Raw genomic sequence first — 9,206 nt, forward strand, 5'->3', positions numbered from 1 at the left:
AGACAGTCTCTGGTTGAATCCAGACCCATCTCTTAATGGACCTGGGGCAATTCTTTTTTTTTTTTTTAATTATGTTATGTTCATCACCATACATTACATCATTAGTTTTTGATGTAGTGTTCCATGATTCATTGTTTGCGTATAACACGCAGTGCTCCCTGCAGTACGTCCGGGGCAATTCTTTTATATTTTTTTCCTCCAAGTGTTAGTTTTTTGTTTTGTTTTTTTATTTGTTTGTTTGTTTGTTTTTATTCATTAGTAAGGATAGTAATAGGGGGCGCCTGGGTGCCTCAGTCGGTTAAGCATCTGCCTTCGGCTCAGGTCATGATCCCAGGGTCCTGGGATCGAGCCCTGCATCAGGCTCTCTGCTCAGGGGGAAGCCTGCTTCTCCCTCTCCCATTCCCCCTTCTTGTGTGCTCTCTCCCTTTCTCTCTCTCTTTGTCAAATAAATAAATCTTTTTAAAAATAAGGAGAATAATAGACTCTACTTTATAGAGTTATTATGAGGATTAAGTAAGATAGTCCAAGTAAAAGTCCCAGCACAGTGGCTGGCACATAGTCTGAGCTTAATGGTATCATTATTTTTGAACTATCAAGAAAAACTTAAAAATTAAGATTCATGAAAACGAAAGAACTAAAACCAAACTGAAACCCTATAATCAAATTTCAAGTGTAATAGATGATCCTTGTATATTTTGCTGTAACTGTGTACCTGATGAACTCATTAATTCAACTTGACAAATAGAGACCAACTCCAACTTAGCAGGCACACTAGCCTGAAGGTACAGATGGTTATATTTAGGAAAGACAGAAATACAGTGTCAAAATAGGTTTGGCATATTTGTTTTAGTAAGTGTGATGATTCATTTTATGTACCAACTTGTCTTGGCTATGGTGCCCAGTTGTTTGGTCAATTACCAGTCTAGATGTTTTAGTTGTGATTAACATCCAAATCAACAGACTTTGAGAAAAGCAGATTATCCTGCATAATATGGGTGGGCCTCATCTGATCAGTTGAAGGACTTAAGAAAAACTCCAGACTGCCTTTGGGACTCAAGATTGCAAAATTAACTCTTCTATAGTCTCCTGCCTGCCAGCCTGCCCTACAAACTTCAGAGTCGTCACCTCCTACAATAGCATAAGTCAGTTCCTTAAAATAAATCTCTATCTATCTATCCCTGACTCATACAAAGTGTAGTTGATTTTTACTTTTTTTTTTTTTTTTTTAATCACAGTACTGGTGAAACACAAACGGAAAATTTAGCTCACAAAACTAAATCTTTTGGAATGAGATTATTTTAAGGAAGGGCTTGGGTATTGAATCTTTACTGTGACATCAGATGAAGGCATTTTCCTGCAATGGTTTAAAGAGTTGCGGATCAACAAGGATATGTACAGCCCTTACCTCTGTTTAAAATTGGGACTCTTTATCAACCACTGTTTAGTGCTTACCCCACATGCATTTCTATGCTCTGTGCTTTGCTGAAGAAGCTGTGAAATTCACAACCACTTCTAGGCAAGAATACAGAATTTTGCCTTCCTATGAAATGGCTCGGTTAGGGTAATTATTTATCTGAACAGGCTGATGCCTCGAGCTTAGTGCCTTTGGATTCCTGGGAGACCAGAGATGGGCATGATTGACAGATAGCTGAAACTCTGTCACCTGGGTAAAACCCTGCTGGTAATGAAGCATTCATACTCAGACCTCACCTTTCTGGACCTGCCAGGCTGCATTTGCTGGCTGCAACTCTGGAAGCTTTTCCATGGGAAAATGATGTTTCAAAGGTGCCAATTACAGCACATATGTATTTCACCTGGAGAATTTCAATTGGCAAAGATAATATCATGGGTTGCCCTTAGAGTTTTGACGGGGGGTTCATTTGTACTAAGAGATCTGATCCAAATGCAGTTATTAGCAGAGGCTTTGGAACACAGTGCATGAAAAGCAATAGGGAATTGTTTCTTTAAAAGCATGTCCCGAAAGACCATTTACCAGCTAGCTCTCAGCTCATGTTTAAAGAACAATGGTGTGCGTAGCCACCCAGCCCAGGGGAGAGTCACAGTGCCTTAGAAGTGGCAGGGGTGAGGATCAAAGAACAGGGTCCCAGGGCTGTCAGAGGGCGGTGTCCCTGTTGAGGAGTGACTCTACCACTCTTTGCCGGTCCATAGGCGTGAGTTTATTTTTGTACAGTGGGTGAGGGTGGGGGGCACCGTACCCTTCTAGCTCCTTCAAGGGCCTTGTTGACCTTGCTATTTTGGGTACAATTCCTGTCATCCCTGTCGCAGAGTTGTGTCCCCAATAAACATGTGTCTTGAGGTGCAAAAAATAAATAATTGTGTACAAATAAGCATGTTCTCCTAGAAACCAACTGGATTTGACTCCTCAGTGGAACATTGTATGTAAATATAAGTTAGCCTGTTCTAACCCATGATGCTGGTGCCTAGAAGTGGTTTCTTTCATTCTGCACAACATAGAAATTGATGGGAAGGAAAGCTGAACCATCTCTCACCCCAGGCTTTATCAAGCCTCCCCTTCCCACCATCTCCCGCTGCTTCCTCTTAGGGCAGCTCTTAGGCCAAATTATGAGGTAAACGTGAGTCATGTAAGGAATGCTGATAGAAAGTCTACTGTGGGCTCAGTGTTTTTCATGGGTGATTTTATTTAATCCCCACAAAAATCGTGTTAAGCATGGGATTGAGGAGGAAGCATTTCTATTTCCTTCTCTGGAAGGAACGGAGATTCTGAGACATCGAGTAACCAGTCATAGGTCATGGAGAGAGGTAAAGCTCCAACACCTTTGCCTCTTTCCATGTATATACATACACCTTTCCCCCTCCTGCAAGTCCAAGTGCCTTTCTCTCTCTGTCTGTGTGTGTGTGTCCCTGTGTCTCTCTTTGTCTCTACATCTCTCTCTGTCTCCCTCGCTCTCTCTGTCTGTGGGTCTCTCTCTCTTGCATGCATACACACCCCACCCCCTTCTATACTGTTGCACTGGGTGAAAACATCTGATAAACTCACTCACACTCAATTGGTAGAGGCTTAATATACTGGGCCTTCCCTGAACATTTTAATATAAAAGGTCAGAAAGAGGATGAAGCTTAGTTGAAAGAATTGCTTTGTAAATGGATTTTCGAAATCTGTAGAGAATGTGGCTTTGGGCTGGAGGCTTGCTCTGAACGCCTCAGATAATCCCACTTAGGAGCCCTGCTACCTCCACTAGGCTCCTGCGGGGTTAACCTGTGGCTCCTCCCCTGCCTGCTGCCTGGGGCCTCTCTCCTTAGCATCTCTTCCCTGCTGCTCACACTTGACATCTTGCTTAGTACTTTCCATCAAACTACCAGTGAAACAGGTTCCTTTTTGAAGGCAGTTCTAAAGGAGGAATCAAAACGTTGGTCAGATTCTTTGCATAATTGTCTTAGATTTCTGATTTTAAAATAACCCTTAACTTCACATCCTTCTCATTGTTGAAGGCTTCTTCCCTTGGTAAGTGTGTTAATCTGGAGGCACTAGTCCCGGGCACTAGGCTGGATTTATGCTCCCTTTTGACAAGGTTTTAGATGAACCGAGACAGACATCCACCTGCCATAGCAAATAGGATGATAAGCACCCTCTTCCATATGGATGATCCAATTCTACGATCACAACCCAGAAGTGGCCATAGCAAGTAACAGGACCCGCTGGTTAGTTATTTTCAAAAATGACAGCTCAGTAGCAATTACGGGAAAACCAAGATCTTTGTTTTGGGGAGAGACTCTGGGCATTCAAAGGGAAAGTGATAAGAAGCAACCCAACAGGGCAAGACTTTTCATTATCTAGGGGTAACATTGGCAACTACGTCATCCCGCTAGGTTCATGTCGATGCCACCCCACTCAAAATTAAGCTTTCTCCTAGGCCCCCAGCAGGTTCCCTGTGGCCCGCTCTTCAGTGGCCTTGTCACATCCTGCCTGGGGGACAGGATACCACATCCTGGAGCATCAGCATCCAGAGTCATGCCTTATCTGTCATCTCACGGTGCACCTCCACACAGCAGCCCCAGCTCTCTATTTTCATAGCAAAATGTCAGCCTGACTCCCACTTGTCAGAGACCTAAACCACCTCAGTTCTTTTCCTACAACACGCAGTAGCTGCTGGCTGTGCTCTGCATCTCAATTTCGCAATGTCTGCTCCCATCAAATGCTGGCAGAGAGAGGCAGCCCCAGGGTACTGCCAAAATATCAGCTCCCCAGGATTTCTCAGTTTCATCGAGTTGGACCACTAGAAAGGTACATATTCGGAATGTGTAACTCCAGCTTCCCGCAGCAATGTCTTCACAGAGCTACGAATTTAACACGATGCCCATGGCTTTGGTCCAGGGTCAATATGAGAAATGAGCTCATGAAGAATACACTGCTCCATTTCACAGAGCCACTGGTGCAGTGGGGGAGTCCATTCAGTACTCTGGTCAGCGCCCCACTAGGGACACCTGGGAGAGTCCTCTTAGTGAGATGCTCAGCTGAGAGGGTGTTTCTTCTGATGAAAGGGTCTGCTTCTCTTTATAAGGTAGTGCATTATATTTCCCTTTCTGCCTGGGCTGCCACAAGCCCAGGGCTAAATCGTCTTCCCAGTTGCAGTGGTTTTCTTTTACTTAAGCTTGGGGTAAAATTGTTCCCATTCTCTATCCCTCTCATTACTCAGCACTTTCCTGGACATGGAGCCAGACATTATAGTGTTCTCAACACCACACCTGAACGAAGAGGGAGATGAAGGGATTTGCCCCTGTCAACAGAATCCCATTGGGAACTTTGATAGTTGCAAACAACAAACAAGGGAATGGAAAAATAGTAGTGAGTAGTCACGGTACGTGCTCTGAGTCCCAGGACAATCTTCCTGAGGCGGTGGTGATCGTTGTATGTCACTGCCAAAACCACGTGTTGTGTTGATACGGCGCTTATTCAGCAAACCGGACCCTCTAATGTCTGCTAAGCCGTCATTGTGGACCTGCCAGTGTGAGGGCCAAGAAAAATGTTTAAAATAAAAACTTGCCATAGAATTCAAACATCCACATTAAAATATACAGATCTTGTACATATATATATACATATATATATATATGTTTTGCCCTATTATTAGGAAGCAAAATTTAGAAGATAAGTAATTATAATTTAAGTAATTTGTTTAATACAGTGCCTAAAATTACTGTCAGATAAACATTTCCTGAAAAGATCAAAATATATGGTTATTTTACATTTTCCCATTTGGATCTCTTTCAATTTCTGCAGTTTATTAGCTTGGTTCAGTGTCTTTGAGCATTAGTCAACATTTAAAATGTAGGTTTTTATGATTCTGGGGGAAGCAATTGCTTCCAAGGGAGAAAACATTCTGTAAATTACATGTAAATGTTTTTACTTGGATGAGTTCTTTTGCATCTGTGCAGAGGATCATTTTAATTTGCACAAGAATGAAGGTTTTCCGTGATTGAATGTAGTATGCATGCTTGTGTATCTAATTTCCACTTCATTTATACAGGAATCTAGCAGACACAAGGGGCATTTTGTTATAATGTAAGTGCTATACTTAAAAATAAAATAAAATTACAATAAAAAGCTAAGGGTTAGTGTGCCATTTCTAGTTTTATTTCAGAGCTGCCCCTCAGAGTAGATTGGAGCAGATCTGAGTCATGTAATTTGGCATTATGATGGTCTAAAGATCCAGGCCATAAAGACTTCATCCCAGGAACAAAACAGAGGAGAAGCCCAGAAACGTGATTGATTAATAACATCTCGCCACTTCCTCTACTTTCACAGCTTTCCATGTCAGAGAATAGTGGGTTCTTCCGATGCAGAAGCTGTTCTATAAATCATTCCTCTTTCTTTTTCCCTTAATATCTGAGATCCTGTAGCCATTTTAAAAACTGGGTACTTGAAAATCCAAACAATTATAAAAGTATCAATTTAGTTTCTTCCCTTTGCACATTAAAATCTTCCAGAGAAATAACCAGCTTCTAGTCTCTGTTTATTGGCAGCAAAAGGATGTAGCATTTTCACATTAATCAGTTTCTAGGGTGAAGACGAAGGTACGGGTTTTGCTCCATCACTGAAAATGTAATAATCAAGGACCCTGCAATGCAGATATGGGTATGGATATTTGTGTCTTCCCAGTTCAGAGTCATAAGACTTCTTTCCTATTTATCTAATTAAATCTGCCTTATTAAATGCCCTAAATTAATTAAAGGTTATTGCTTAAGAGTTCAAACACATTTCACCAGCCAATTCTGTTTTTAGTCTCAGGGCTGCCTCTTTCCCTTTATGGCTCCTCTGTTGGGCACAGTTATATATTTAGCATTTTATTTCTACAGGCACTTTTTTTCCCCCAGTCATTTCTTCCTGTTGGCCATCTTGGGAAATAAAGAGGTGGAATTTCCCCCTGACTTACAGCAGAGAGTATTGAGGTTCTGGAGGAATATGGGCATCTTGCCCAAGATTAGTATTGGCAAAGAAAGCTGATAGCTTACCATTCTCCAGGGAGGGCCAGCACATTGAAACAGGTGTGGCTCTGGCAGGGTGGAAACCAGTGAACATGTCATATGTTTCCTTCACATCCAGCGAGATGTCTCCTAACTCTGAACAGGAAGGCAAAGGCCAGACTCAAGTGGATTTCCCGGTACACCTACAGTTCCAGTGTCTTTAGAAAGGGCTTGCGATGTAAGGTTTTGAACCTCAGGGGCCTTAATCTCTGACATTTCAGTTAGTTACTTGCCTACAGAGTCACAACACCTCCCATAATTAATGAAATCCAATTATCACAAACAATTTTAAACTAATTTCAAGCTCCCTGAAGCTCAGGTAATTGCAGAAGATGTATATAGGATGTTGCTGTGAAGTCATTCAGTTTGAGACAGAATGAAAGCATAGCAGATAAAGAAAACTTGCAACCTCATGTTTACTTCCTTTGTAATATGGTTGGTTTTAGGTTGACCCATCTTATCTCAGTTAAATTGCTTTATATTAGATGCGCTAATTATACAAACTCTAATGATCTGATTCAACTTAATTCTGTAATATTCAGGGTTATGTGCCAAATACTGAATTGAACGACAACACCTAAATATGACTGCATAATTTAACTGTCAATATTTGCATTATTGGGGAGTTGCCGTTTGGGGAAAGAATAGAAACCTTAAGTTTATTCACCATAGATTTATTTAATAATTGACTAGGAACTCCTTCTGTCTTAGACAAGGCTGCTACTAATCTGCCTTTCAAATCAGGATCCAATCTTCAAAGCTTAGAAAACTTTGAATGACCTTTTTAAAAAAGCTTTAAAAATCATAGACTGTTCCAATTAATTCCATAGGTCTAAATATCAATATATTTCTTCCCAAAAGTCCTCTGCACTGCCAAAATTACTTTTGTCTCTTAGAATCAGCAGCCAATCTAGCATCGTAGAAGCCTAGTAAATCTGAAGCAAGTTCAAATACACAATTAAAGCTTTACAAGCCTTCACTTCACAGCAAATTTCATCATCTAAGTTTCACCCAACCCTTCTTCCCTAAAAATAAAATAAAATAAGGCAGAATCGAGATGGCAGTTGTAACAAAATACTTTGTTTTCTCTTTTACCCCAAGTTCCTTGAAATAATAACATAAAATTTGTTGGGATTAAGCCTTCTGGTTAATAAGAAAGTGTGCCATGAAGGAACCAGAAATTCTGAAGAACTACAAAAAATTTAAAAAGCAAATAGGATCAGATCCACAGAGAAAGGAGATTGTGAAAAAGCAAAACAAAACAAAACAATACAATCCCAGATCACATGAGGGAGAGTACCACTGAGGGAATGAGATTGAATTTTGCCTGGGCTTTATGGGGACACTCCAAGCTCAAGAACGTTGAATACAAGTTGTGAGGAGCAATGATCATAGTGACCGTACGGTCACTGTCTTGAGGCCTGCCTGGCCAGGGAGCCCTTTTTCATCCTCGGCATTCGTTGCACTGTGGGCAGCAAAAAATCCTAGATGGCTTCACGGGAAAATCCTGCTGTATGTTTAAGTAATATATACTTTTATATTACATAAATGGTTCCAAAGAAGAGAAAAATATTAGAAAACTTTCCAAATCATTCTTTAAGGCTAGAATAACAGAATAAAATACCATAAAGTAAAAAGAAAGCAATTGTCTGAGCTGATTTCTGAATTTAGTTTCAAAAAAAAAATCCTAAATAAAATACTTGTAAATCAAACCCAGCAATGTATTAAAAAGGGTATTTCCCAGGAATACAGTGATGAATCATCACTGATTATTCACTACATTATAACAAGTGGGAAATAATATCACCACCTTAACAGATTTTAAAAATTAAATCCATATGTTCATCTCCATAGATGCCAAAATTGCATTTGATGTAATTCAATACCATATTCTGAACAAAGCAATGAAATGAAAAAGAGTCACACAAACCCAAAAGAAAACAAAATATACTTCAAAGCACAACTGGAAAAGAGACAAAACTTGATAAATGACATCTATCAAAAACAAGAACCAAATTTTTGAAGAATTTTTCATGAAAGTTACTTAAATTTTACTTTCATTAAAGTTCATTAAAGAGGAATGTCTGTGTGGCTCTCAGCCTCCAAGATGGCCTCCCCTCCTGGTATTCATTCTATAATACGTGTGATATGTGTAATCTCCTCCCTTAGAGTGTGGGTGAAGCCTGTGACTTGCTTCTAGCCATGAGAAAATGGCAAGAGTGATAGGATATCCCTCCGCAATTATGTTATGTTTTATGATAAAGAGATAGGATGTCACGCCTGGGTTACATTATGTTATGTGACCCTGTCTTGCTAGCAGATTCATTCTTTCTCCTTCTACTGGCCTTTAAGAAGCAAGCTGCCACATCGTAAACTGCCTAGGAAGAGGGTCACATGACAGAACAGCGGGAGCTGAGGGAAGGCTCTGGCCAAGAGTCAGCAAAAAATTCTAAAGCTTTGAGCCCTGTAACTGCAAGGAAATGAATTCTGCCAGCAACTTGGGTGAGCTTGGAAGACGATTCTTCTCCAGCTGAGCCTCCAGATGAGGATGTGGCCGGGCTGACACCTTGACTACAGATAGTGAGATCTACATGCAGAGAACCCAGCTAAGCCATTCCCAGTTTCAGGGTTTTTTTTTTAATGACGTGATTTAGGACACATTTATTGACTATACAATGAATATGTTTAAAGTGTGTAATTTC

Source organism: Leptonychotes weddellii, chromosome 8, assembly GCF_054177405.1.
Source record: "Leptonychotes weddellii isolate Sample4059 chromosome 8, ASM5417740v2, whole genome shotgun sequence".
NCBI classification, from domain to species: Eukaryota; Metazoa; Chordata; class Mammalia; order Carnivora; family Phocidae; genus Leptonychotes; species Leptonychotes weddellii.